Source organism: Pongo pygmaeus, chromosome 4, assembly GCF_028885625.2.
Source record: "Pongo pygmaeus isolate AG05252 chromosome 4, NHGRI_mPonPyg2-v2.0_pri, whole genome shotgun sequence".
Classification (NCBI taxonomy): domain Eukaryota; kingdom Metazoa; phylum Chordata; class Mammalia; order Primates; family Hominidae; genus Pongo; species Pongo pygmaeus.
The window spans coordinates 36,050,626-36,062,416 of NC_072377.2; the positions used below are offsets into that span (position 1 = coordinate 36,050,626).

An 11,791-nucleotide genomic window follows, 5' to 3' on the forward strand; every position below is an offset into this window, starting at 1 on the left:
TATAACACAACACAGGGCAAGATAAAGGCATGAAGAGAAGAGGTAGTAATACAGTTGTAACTATGCTGGGGGCTAAGTCCTTGGCTAAGGACTTTACATATATCCACACATTGCGTCGTGTGGTGGATTCTATCAAACACTACTGCCCTATTACAGGAAGTCAGCAGAGACCTGAAGAACCCAGGTCACTTGTCTGAGAATGTGCCACTAGGGAGTAGCAGAGCCAGGGCTGAAAACAGTTCCTTTTTTTTTTTTTCTGAAACAGAGTCTTGCTCTGTTGCCCAGGCTGGAGTGCAGTGGTGCATTCTCAGCTCACTGCAACCTCCGCCTCCCGGGTTCAAGCGATCCTCCTGCCTCAGCCTCCCGAGTAGCTGGGAATACAGGCACCTGCCACCACGCCCAGCTGATTTTTGTATTTTGTATTTTTAGTAGAGATGGGGTTTCACCGTGTTGGCCAGGCTGGTCTCGAACTCCTGACCTCATGATCCACCCACCTTGGCCAGACATGAGTTCTAAGTTACTGCATTCAACAGCTACACCATGATGTTGCTTAAAACTGATAAATTGCTTTGGGGACTCAGAGAAGGTCCATGAAATGCAGGAAAGGAAAAGCTTCAGGGAAAAGAATGCTTTGGAGTGCTGCTAGATTTCATACCAGCAGAGCGTGAGGACAGCAGTACAGAGCGAATCCGGGCCACTCACAGTCCCTAAACATGACCCCTTCTCCCATCTTAGGTCCTTGCTTGGGTTTTCAAATCCTTAAGGCTCAGTGTAAATACCTTCTGGTTAAGATGGAAAATTTTACTTAGCCTCTTCCTCTTGCAGCAGCTATTTTTTTCTCTGCTTGTTTTAATTAAAATGATGTGTGAGCGTTTTTAAATCAAACTCAAAACTTCTGCACTGATTATCTTTTATACAATTTACTATTTTCCCACAATTTATTTTTAAAATTTTTTCTAAAATGTATGAATATATGAAACATCTGGTTTTTGTTTAGATTGCCAACTTCCACATACCACATAAAGTATGACGGCATTTCTTCTATACTTCAGTGACATAGCATACTGTGGAAATAAGATGTCACTGAAATCTGGCATCTTACCACATTTTCTCTGCATCAGAATACATTTTCTCAAAATGCTTAAAATGCATGTTGCAGCCACTCTCAATAGGCAGGTTTGTGTAGAGCCCATTTATGCTAAACTACAGTCTTTACTTCTTTCTATTGATCTTTGAGATGTGAATTCAGTCCTTATTTTAATGTTTGTGATATGGTACATTTTAAAAATAATATTTTATAAATATCATTGTGATAAAGTGTTTACTTCATACATATTCATATTTCACTTTATTCACTGAACCAGGGTTGGGGCTAGGGCTAAGTAAGAGAAAGGCACAATGTTTAAAGAGGCACACAGTCTCAGAATCATGCAAATGTTAACCACACACTTGCCCAAGCCTGAGAATGAGTGTCTCCTTAAATAGTGCACCCTAAACACCTACCTTGCCTCACTCTAGTCTTAGTTCTGCATTAACGCATGTTTATTAAACACCTATTATGTGCCATACAAGAGGAATGGATGAGATAGCCAAGGTTCCAAACCTTGGAAGTTTACATTCCTAGAAGTAGTTTTAACTTGATTAAATTTGAATTACAACTAATTTTTTAGACACTGCCACCTGGTTGAGACAAAGTCATTCTATTTCCCTTTTTCTCTGCCCTATTCCACTTTCTACTGGGTAGGCACAGGAACCAGTTCTGGCCAAAGGGACCCAAAGGAAAGTGCTGAGAGCTCTGGAATATCTCTCTCATCTCTTTTGCCTTCCTCGTGCCTTGAGTGAGGATGTGATGTCTGGAGCTATGCCAGCCTCTATGCAATCATGAGGGAAGGCCAAGGGAATCATATCCATACCAATTTAGAGCCCTGACATCATGGAGCTGCTGAACTAATGTTGGAAACTTCTTGACTTCACACTCCTGTCTTGTAAGAAACATAATCATTTGTATTATCTGTTTAATCTGTTGTTGGTCAGGTCTTCAGTCACTTGTAGTCAAAAATATTCCTAACTGATACAGATGGCAAAAAGCTTATTCTTGCGATGTTTGGGCTGACCCTAAATATTGACCTTTAGCTGGGTAAAATAACTGGCAATCCAGTGTGAGAAGACACTCAACTACCCCTGAGACTAAGGAGGAGAGAGAAAGTCACTCTATTATAACCTCTTCTCTCAGTAGAATTTTATCAAGTAACAGCCTCTCCAGCACTTTTGACTATGAAAGAGAGCAAAATAAACAGCTTAGCATAATATTCAAGAACCCATGTAACTGACACAATGTGGTTAAAAAAAAAAAACAAGGTTTAATAAAGTACAGAGGCCCCAAGGTTGCAGGATCCTTGTCATAATAAGCATCCACTGGGAATGTTAGGGGGCATGCACTCTCCTAATAGCTCTCTCCTTGCTGTCTTCTCCATCTTGCTTTTCCCTTTGCTGTGCCTTCAGTCTCTGGGGTTTTTACCAAGAAATAACTTACAATCTATTCTGAGTTAGGTCAACCTGCTCAATGCAACATCTTAAAGAGAGTAAGAAGCTACCTAAACTATGCAAAGGTAAGCAAAGAGTTAGCTGAATTGCAATACAGAGAAATAAATAAATAAAACCAAGACAAAAGAAAAGTAAAACTTTCGTTGATTTCAGTGGTTATGCTCTTAAGACCAACCAGGTAGCTTTCAAATATTCCATTTTTGCCATGAAGTCATGACCTCAGACAATTGTTTCAAACCCACTGCAAGGAAAAAGCCCAACTGGTACATCTTCTATCACCCTTTTAGATGCAAGTAAAGACACAGCTCTGGCGGACATTTGCCCTTTTGCAGCCATTAGTCACCAAAATCACTTAGTAACTATCTTGCAATCCCTTAGAATGAATGCTTCTTTTGGAGTCATTTGTCTATTTTAATGTTTATTTTATGGCCACTTAGAAATCTCGTCAATTATTTGTATCCTAGTTGTTCTTAACTGATACTTCCAGAAAACCAAAAAGTGTTAAGGGATAGAAATCCAATGTCATAGTTCCAACATCAGTGTAGATCAATGTATCAGTTATGAATTGTGTCCAGCGACTCATAATAGAAACAGGTCATGTCTCTGAAAATGATAGAGATTTTCTTTACTCTCATGTAAAAGAAGACTGGAAGTGCCTCAAGTAGTCATCAATGTTTCCAGACTCTACTATCTTTCTACCCTAGCATAGTTTTTACACTCAAAGTTGCCTAAAGGTACATAATATTCCTACATAATAGCCATAGCAGCTCCAGCTATTACCTCCACACTCCAAGCAAAAGAAAAGATAAGGGCAAAAGGCAAGAAGGGTGCTCTTCCCAGCGAAATCAGCCCTTTCTGAAGTGGTTCCCAGAAGATTCACCCAATTCCTTCTATGTAAATCTCATCAGCCACTCCAAAGGAGTCTGGGAAACCTGATTTTTGGCTGAATAATTTGCCACCCCTAAGGTTCTGTTTATAAAAATGAAGACAGTGGCTATTGAGTAGGCAACTTACAGCTTCTGCCTCAGTTGGCAGAAGAAATATTGTTATTCCAAAAAGTAAGAGTGTGAGCATGTCTAGATCAGCTTATTTCACAAAACCATGTGGAGCATGAAGCTTTCTAAACATATGGAGCAACCGGATCACTCTGATGCAGAAGACTAAGGAAAGCCCTAAGGGCAGAGGTCAACACATTGATGATTTTTCCCTTTTCACCTCCGTTCACCCAAAGCAAGTAAGGCTCACTTTTCCATGGGCAGTTATGAAGGATGCCCTCAGTGCAGGCAAACATAACCTAAAATAATCTAGGCCCAGGACATCAGACCACACCCCATGGGCCAAATTTGGCCCTCCACCTGGTTTTGTCAATAACATTTTATTGGAAAACAGCCACATACGTGTATTTCTATATGGTCTGTGGTGGCTTTCACATTACAACTCAAAAGTTGAATAGTTGCATCATAGACCTTCTGGCCCATGAAACCTGAATTTCCTACTCTCTGGCCTTATATAGAAACACTTTGCTGACCTCCGGGACTATGCAAAAGATAAGAACAACAGTAATAGGAAATATTTACTTCACACTTACTCTGTCCCATGTTCTCTGCCAAAAGGGTGGCCTGTGTTTTGCAAGCTTTTCAAAGTCAGTTTGTTTAGAGCCGAAAATTTGTCTGGTATAAAATAAGTCTTGATAACAATTCTTATAGGTTACAGACATAGCTATATCCACTTTTTACAAAATAAGGAAACTGAGGTACAGAGAGATTTGGAGGTTGTCTCAGTTCACACATCAGTAGCAAAACCAAGATTCTGAGCAGGGCCTTTTACACCTGCCAGTCCCCCAGCAGCCTTTTATAAATTATCCACAACATCTCAGAAAATGTTCATTTTTTAAACAGGAAACCCCTGTAGTCACCACAGGGCACCCATTTATAAAAACTGGGTCAAGCTTATTAGCAATATTGAGTCCAAAGCACACTAAGTAAGAAGGACTGATGCTGTTTGTTACTGAAGAGCGTTTGCCTGCTCCTCCCTTGGTGTGAAGAACTCCTGTCCAGGCTAGAGGGGTAACTGCAGAGGGGACACACACTAAGCAGAGCTTCCAAAGAAAGGAAGAAGAGTTGTCATCCACCCCTCAACCGAGGACTGTCCTGCTCTCTCAAACTACACTTTTTAGTTTGGGAAATTTTAATTCTATTTGACTTCAGGTTACAAGAAAATATACAAGAATTTTAAAATTATTCTCAGACTGCAGGAAAAACAAGATGCTGAGTGGCAATGGAATTATGGCTAAAAATGTGGGAGACAATCTGCTCTAAAGAATATCATAAATTGAACAAATGTTCATGGGATTAAGAATCCCGTGAGAAGCCAACCCGTGGCCATTTCTACAATTCAGTGTCTTGTAATGCCATCTTCTCCCAAATGCCATTCTGTTGACTTCTGAAATATAGAAAACTGCTCTTGTGAACCTTGATATGTTTTCTTTATACAAAGCTGTCTGATGTCAGAATAAAGAGCAACATTTTACAAGGAAAATTCTTATTTCATTCATCAAGAGTTTAAAGCAACGGTTGAAGCCGAAAGTGTTATTCCACGAGCTAAACACTCCCACTCCTTGCTCTCGAGCACCTCACCACCACCTCCACAAGTTACAGCAGAGGTTGGCCCTCTTGGGACCAAGCACACCTTCCATCCAGAGACACCCAGATTTTCCTCTATTCCTTATTCAATTATAAGCCTCTTCATCTTGATCAACCTCTGAACAGCAATCGTCACAGCTGAGCTGAATATTGTTTGCTTGTGTGCTTCTCCTGATCCATTCCCCACCCACATCTGTGCTACAAGAGATTGACCTCCATAAATTGTGTTAACCACACTTCCTTGCTCGCTGGCTTCCAGCTGGATTCCACCACTTGGAGGCATCAGCAGAAGATCAGAGGAGAGGAGGAGATAGAGGTTGGAGTATTTATTTCCCCAGCTTCCTCTCTGCCAAGCCACAGTTTTTCAGTGACCATATCGTTCACCAAAGGCAGCCCTCCCTACAGAAATGCTTTGATTGAGATATGAAAACCACTCCTCCTTTTGCCCCTTTAAGGCTATGGGTAACACCTTTCTTGTCCCTTCTGACTGTGGCATTGCTGGGTGTCTCATTATGCTTTCTCTATATTCCTTATCCCTACCCACACTTCTGTGAATTGTCCTTCATTAAACTCTTTTCTGTTACTACTTTTGAATATGCCATCAATTTCCTGCCAAGACACTGATTGGTACAATGTCTTTATCCTGGATGGTATCTAATTTTGCATAAGGAAACCTACCCCTCTTACAGTCTTCTCAGATGAAAGCACCTCTTACCCCAAATTCTAAGTATTAAGGAACCTCACAGATTTTAAGATGCACCCTGTCACCTCCACATCATGACCTATATCCACATCCTTCTTTGAAGCACAGCGTAGCTGGACACACTTCCTATGTTTCTCTTTGGTTCTGTCAGTTTATAAATCACTGAGACTCTGAATGTTGCCTCAGAGATGTACTCTCCATTTCAAGTGGTGTCATCAATCTGGGAAAACCCAGAGCTCATCTAGACAATCCATCCAACAGGCAGCTATGAAGTTCCTGGAGCTCCTTGGTTTCTACCAACTCAACTCTATCTGTTTGTTGTCTCAGCATTCCTTCCCAACCAAATCTGGTCTCCTCTGAAAGTCCAAAATTCTTTTTTTTTTTTCTGAGACAGGGTCTCACTCTGTTGCCCAGGCTGGAGCACAGTGGTGCCATCATAGCTCACTGCAGCCTCAATATCCTGGGCACGAGTGATCCTCCCACCGAAACCTCCCAAGTAGCTAGGACAACAGGTGCGCACCACAATACCCAACTAATTTTTCCTTATTTTTAGTAGAGACAGGATCTTGCTATGTTGCCCAGGCTGATCTTGAACTCCTAAGCTCAAGCAGTCCTCCCACCTTGGCCTTCCAAAATGCTGAGATTACAGACATGAGCCACTGTGCCCAGACTGAAAGTTCAAAATTCAAGATTGACTTTTTCTGCACTGTTCAGTTCCATTATTCCAACTTGCTTCTGACCTTATGGGACCTCCAGCCTTTTGTCCCTACATTTTCACCCCAGCCATTACCTACCTCATTCTCCCTTCTGGATCCACTTCCCTTCTTATCCATTTTACACACTCTGTGCATCTTTCTGACCATCTGGTACCAGTGCCTTCCTTCTTGACCCTCATTTGTCAACCTCCCACCATCTCAAAATAATAGCTAGCTTGGTTCAATTTGCCCATGCTCCATGTACTTAAAGGCAGACTGAAGTGCAGCTGAATAAACCCACAGGCCAGCATGGACAGGTGTCACTGCATTTATTCTTTAACCACAGCTAGGCCTTCTGCAACACACAACTCTACTTTTATATGATGTTGGTCAGGTTCTTCTTCCAGTCTCCTCAGAGGCTAATCCAAACCTTTGCCACTCCAGACCTTGCCTTGAAAGACCCAGAAAAAAATGGAGCCACCAGTTATGAACAAATTCACATCACCCTCCTCCAAATCTATAAAAGTATAGAGTTCTAAAGACATCCTGACTTCATCCTCCCTCCTCCAAGAGAGTGCTGAACTTCCTCCCATCTAAGGATGCCCTCTGTACCTGCAACACAGAGGCCTACCCCTCTAAGACTCTCAGCCATCAGTTATACCCTTTTCCTCCTCTCCAGCAGCTCCTTCCTTTAGTTCATGAATCTGCTGTGGTCCCTCAGTCCTGAACTTCCTCTAGCTGTCATCCCTCAAAATCAAACTATTTGAAAGAATTTCCAGATTTTCTACTTTCTCATGCCCCATTCATGCTTTGGTCCATTTCAATATGGTCTTCACTCTGTCATTCCAACAAATATACTCTTCAATAAGTCATTGCTAACCTGATTGCCAACTTCAACGGTCATTAGCCCTTAGTTCACTTCTCCTACCAGTTGACTATTGGTCATTCTTCCTTTTTGACACCCTTTCTCTCAATGGCTATAAATCTAACTCCCTGTCCTCTCCTCCTCCCTCTTGGAACTGTCCTATTTTGTTTCTTCCTTGTCTTCACCTGCTTCTTAAGTGCTGTTTCTCGGGCTTCAGTTATCTATTCTCTTCTCACTATTCCACTATCCTATGGCAATCTCAGTCATATCCCCTGATACAATGATGACTACCAAATCTTTATTCCAATGTGGGCACTCTCTGGAGCCAGATTTCTCACAAAACATGTGCACTTGGATGACCTACAGACATTTTCAGTTTAATGTTCCATAGCCAAATTCATTACCTATGTTCCTTACTCCTTGCTTCAGGAAACAGCAATACCATTTACCCGGGTCATTAACTGACCATTATCCTAGACTCTTCCTCACCCTTTACATCCAAATAGCAGCTAAGTCCTGTAGAGTTTCACTACCTTGACACATTCTGCATTTCCATTCCCTCATCTCCATTGCCATGGATACTGACTCAGCCCAGGACATGATCACTTCTCATTTCCACCATTGCAACTGTCTCCTAGCTGGTTTCCTGCCCCGAGCTTTGCCCTTTGTACTTTGTCTTTCAGAAGACTGAGCAATCTTTAGAAAATGAAAACAAGAACTTCACGATCTAGTTTAAGACCTTTTGATGGTTCGCCATTGCATACAGGTAAAATGAAAGTTCTTAGCATTTAATTCATGCATTGGCCCTTACTATGTCTCCAGCCATTTCTAGTAATTCTCCATCCATTCAAAATCTATTCTGCATCTCTACTCACTCACATTCCCCAAACACACCATAGCATACTATATCTCTGTGCCTTTGTACATGTAGTCACACTTGCAGGTACACCTTCTTTTTCCTGTTGGCCCAGAGAAGTCCCACCCATCCTTCCATGATCATGTGGTGAAGTCCAAATAGCATTCACATTGCACGACAATGTAATTCGTTTTCAGAATTACTTGCCCTGCTAGACAGACTATAAGGTCCTTACAAGCAAGGGCTGTATCCTTTGCGTTTCCTATTACCATATCATCAGGGCTTAGCAGGAGGCTATTATATTGCTATTAGAATTTATCATTGTCATTGCTATTGAGTAATTGCTATCAGAATATAAATACAAATGTATGCCTGAAATTCAAATCTCAATATTTAAAACGTTCAATAACAAAATAGATTTTTGTGGTTGTAGGGTTTGAGGAAAAAATATCAAAAAAAAAAAAAACAACCAGGAGAATTTCATCTACTTAATGTGGTTTAAATACTCTCCAGACTGAAGGCAATAGAGATGTCTGCCTGGGTCATTGGTGTTGTCCTTTACTGAGAATGTAAAGGACCCACTCAAGTCTCTGATGAACCAAATCAACTATTTGATATAATTTTGAACAAGCCATCTACGTACACTTTAATAAGAATTCTGATTTTTATTCTGATTCTCAGTTGTCAGGGCATAGCAGAAATAGCATAAGTTTAAGTATCAGACAAAGCAAGGTCTGAATGAAAGTTGAAATGTTTTATTGTTTTGTGACTTGGAAATGCTGAACTTTCCTGAAGCTCAGTTTTATCAGTGGTCATCAGGATTGTTAGAGCAATTCACCCAAACCCTTCACACTCAAATACCTAGTACCTAATGACTGCTCAATAATGTTTACTTCCTTCCCCTTTACTGAATGAAATTGATTTTTGTGCATTTTTATCTAAGCATATTTTTTACAAAGGTTACAAAAATCTTTCCCAGTACCAAGCTCTTTCCTCTTTGCACTGACAGCCTAGTGATAGCTTCTCTAGTCCAAGAACTCTCCAAAGACTTTTAGGTTTTCTTTTTAGAGAGAGTAACATCTATTGTCTTCTTTTCTCAGCTAAGACACACCAAGAAAAAGAAATCAAATCATAGAATAGATAAAAACATTGATTTACCTTAAATGCTAACCTTTTGCCACCAGTTGCTTCAAACTGAAACTATGGACGCTGTCTCCTGCATCTAGGAAAACTGGTCCCTCCCAAGCCACCTTAGCCTCCTCCCTCTTACCTGTCTTCCTCAGAGGCCCTGGTCCACTCTCTTAGTATTAATTGGAGGGCCTGGGATCACTGCTGCAGATTCACAGCCTGATTGGCTGAGCTCACTGTCAATCTCTACTCTGGTTCTTCCTTTTCTGAAGTTTACACTCCTGTTGCCTAGGAAATCTCAGTGACTGTGAAAGCTCAAGCCATTTGCACTGGGAGAGAAGCCAGCCAGAAGTTTTGCTGGCAATGGTTTGGTTTCTAGAACAGCATCAAAACTTGTCTCCCATATTGTGTAAGGTAGTGCTCAGCACATTGTCTTCTTTCTTTTAGGCAGCACCTTTCTGTCCTTCTGTTGTCCCCAGAAAGCTTACTGCTAGGGTGCCTCATTACCAGGTGAGACTTAAAACCACAACCCTTGGGAGCAGGCAGGAGTAATTATAGGTGATTCACGGTTCTCCCTCCTTCTCTGCATTTGCAGAGGATGTCATTTCTGCTGTTTTCATCCTTGGTTTCTTCTCTTCTTTTCTCTTTTTGTTTCTTTTTACTTCTGTTTTTCACACGTTCCCTAGCAGTTACTTTGCCAGATAAGAAGAAATCTAGTGGCTTATTTAGAGGAAAATATCTACATTATGCTCTCTTTCATTGTGTATCTATGACATCCACCCTACCCTTGCAATTCCCACTCCTGCACGTCCTGCTCTCAGGAGCAGGCAGGTATAATTAGTGCTGATTCAGACCTTACACCTCTCTCTTTCTCTCTCTCTGACACAAACACACACACACACACACACACACACCTCTGTATATAACGTAATCCTGGTTGTGTGCGAAATCCTTCCAGTATAAGAACTCACAGAACTGAATAGATGCCAGGCACCCAGCTCTGCAGACTTCTAGGTAAGTTCTTTCATGGATTTGACAAGGGCTTGGGTCATTTGCTATATCTGCAGGGAATATATGTAGTAGCTATTTCATCCTTTTATCTGAATTGTCTGAAGAATTGTCCCAGAATTAAGTAATTAGAACTATGGTTCTTCCAGGGCAACCTCAGATCTCTAATGTTTTCTTTTCAGTGCTTTAACCCACAAGATATCCTGCATTTGAAACTTTTAAGAAGAAACTTGATTCCATCTGTGAATGCAAAAGCAAAGATGAGGGCATGGGCATTTAAATATGAAGTATTTCTTGAAAGCCACCTACCAGAGAGTAAGTTTGGTGCAATAATTTAAGAAAAGATAAAAAAGAAACAGAAAAATTGAGACAACGGACAGCATGATGGAGCCACCTTGCAAGCCCTCAATAGTCTGCCTCCAGGCTGTGTCAAATAAAGTAAAAAGAACAAAATCTCTGGAGTACTTAAGCAACGCTTTCGCTTATTTCTACTGCTAGCAACTGGTGTAATTCCAAGGGTTTTTACCAGTTCAAAAAACTGGATCTGGGTTTGTGGTATTGGGTTTCTGACATGATTCATTATATTTTAAGGCATAAGTATTCTTTCCAGTGGTAAAGAAGACAATGATAGTCTATGGTGTAATGTGGTAACAAGATTTGTAAAATATTACTACTGGATTCCTAATCAAATATTCATAAAAGGCAAATTTCTGGGTAATCATGATATCTTAAAATATTTTAGTCAAACTAATAAATGTAATGAGGATGACTGCTTGTAACTGTGGTAGAAAAAGTAAAGAAAAAGGATGAACTCAGGGCTTGAAATTCCAAGTTCAAGCTCCACATAAATGATCTGAAACCTTCTATGTCTTCCTGGAGGAATGTACTTATCTCCCATTGTCATCAGCCTGAGGTTTCAGAAAATCAAATCCGGAGTCTCATCCTGAGAGTGGCAGAATTACAGTGCAAATTGAATTCCCAACCAAGCAAAGTATCTTCTGCTAAACTGAGGGAATTGATTGGGAAGGAATGAGATTCTGAAAATTGGAATGAAACATATAGGGCAGATCCTGATGAAGCTGAGGACACTTAACCTCTAAATTCTCTTGCATCTTCTTTGCCAGTAGGAGCAACCCTGCTATGCATGTCTGAGAAGCTTCATCCTGATTTTTCAAAGGAAGGTGTACTAGCACCTCTGAGGTCTTTTAATTGGAAGACCCTGCTGATTATCCTCAGAATCTACTTCCACCAAGCCTCTTGGCTTGTAGAACTATATCTATATCTATATCTATATATAGACTCTAGTCCCAACAGGCTTGAAAGAGAGATTAAAATTGTGAACCAATGGGA

General features: G+C 40.8%; 1 protein-coding gene and 1 long non-coding RNA gene across 3 annotated transcripts in view; one reads left to right on the forward strand and one right to left on the reverse strand.

The window, feature by feature from the left end:
* The window catches only part of CAPSL (calcyphosine like), a 39,975-nt gene extending 30,274 nt beyond the window's left edge, over positions 1-9,701 (reverse strand). Inside the window, exon 1 of one of the 2 annotated variants that reach the window (XM_054487045.1) lies at positions 9,576-9,701. The gene's annotated coding sequence lies outside the window, so the exon portion shown is untranslated. Of the gene's footprint in view, positions 1-9,463; positions 9,546-9,575 lie in introns of those variants that run through there. The other variant, XM_054487044.1, reaches the window with a different exon arrangement.
* A 22-nt stretch (positions 9,702-9,723) lies between these two features.
* On the forward strand, positions 9,724-10,894 carry LOC129036098 (uncharacterized). The gene is made up of 2 exons (XR_008502503.1): positions 9,724-9,847; positions 10,624-10,894. It is a non-coding gene; the product is annotated as an uncharacterized LOC129036098 (long non-coding RNA).
* The last annotated feature ends 897 nt before the right edge of the window (positions 10,895-11,791 follow it).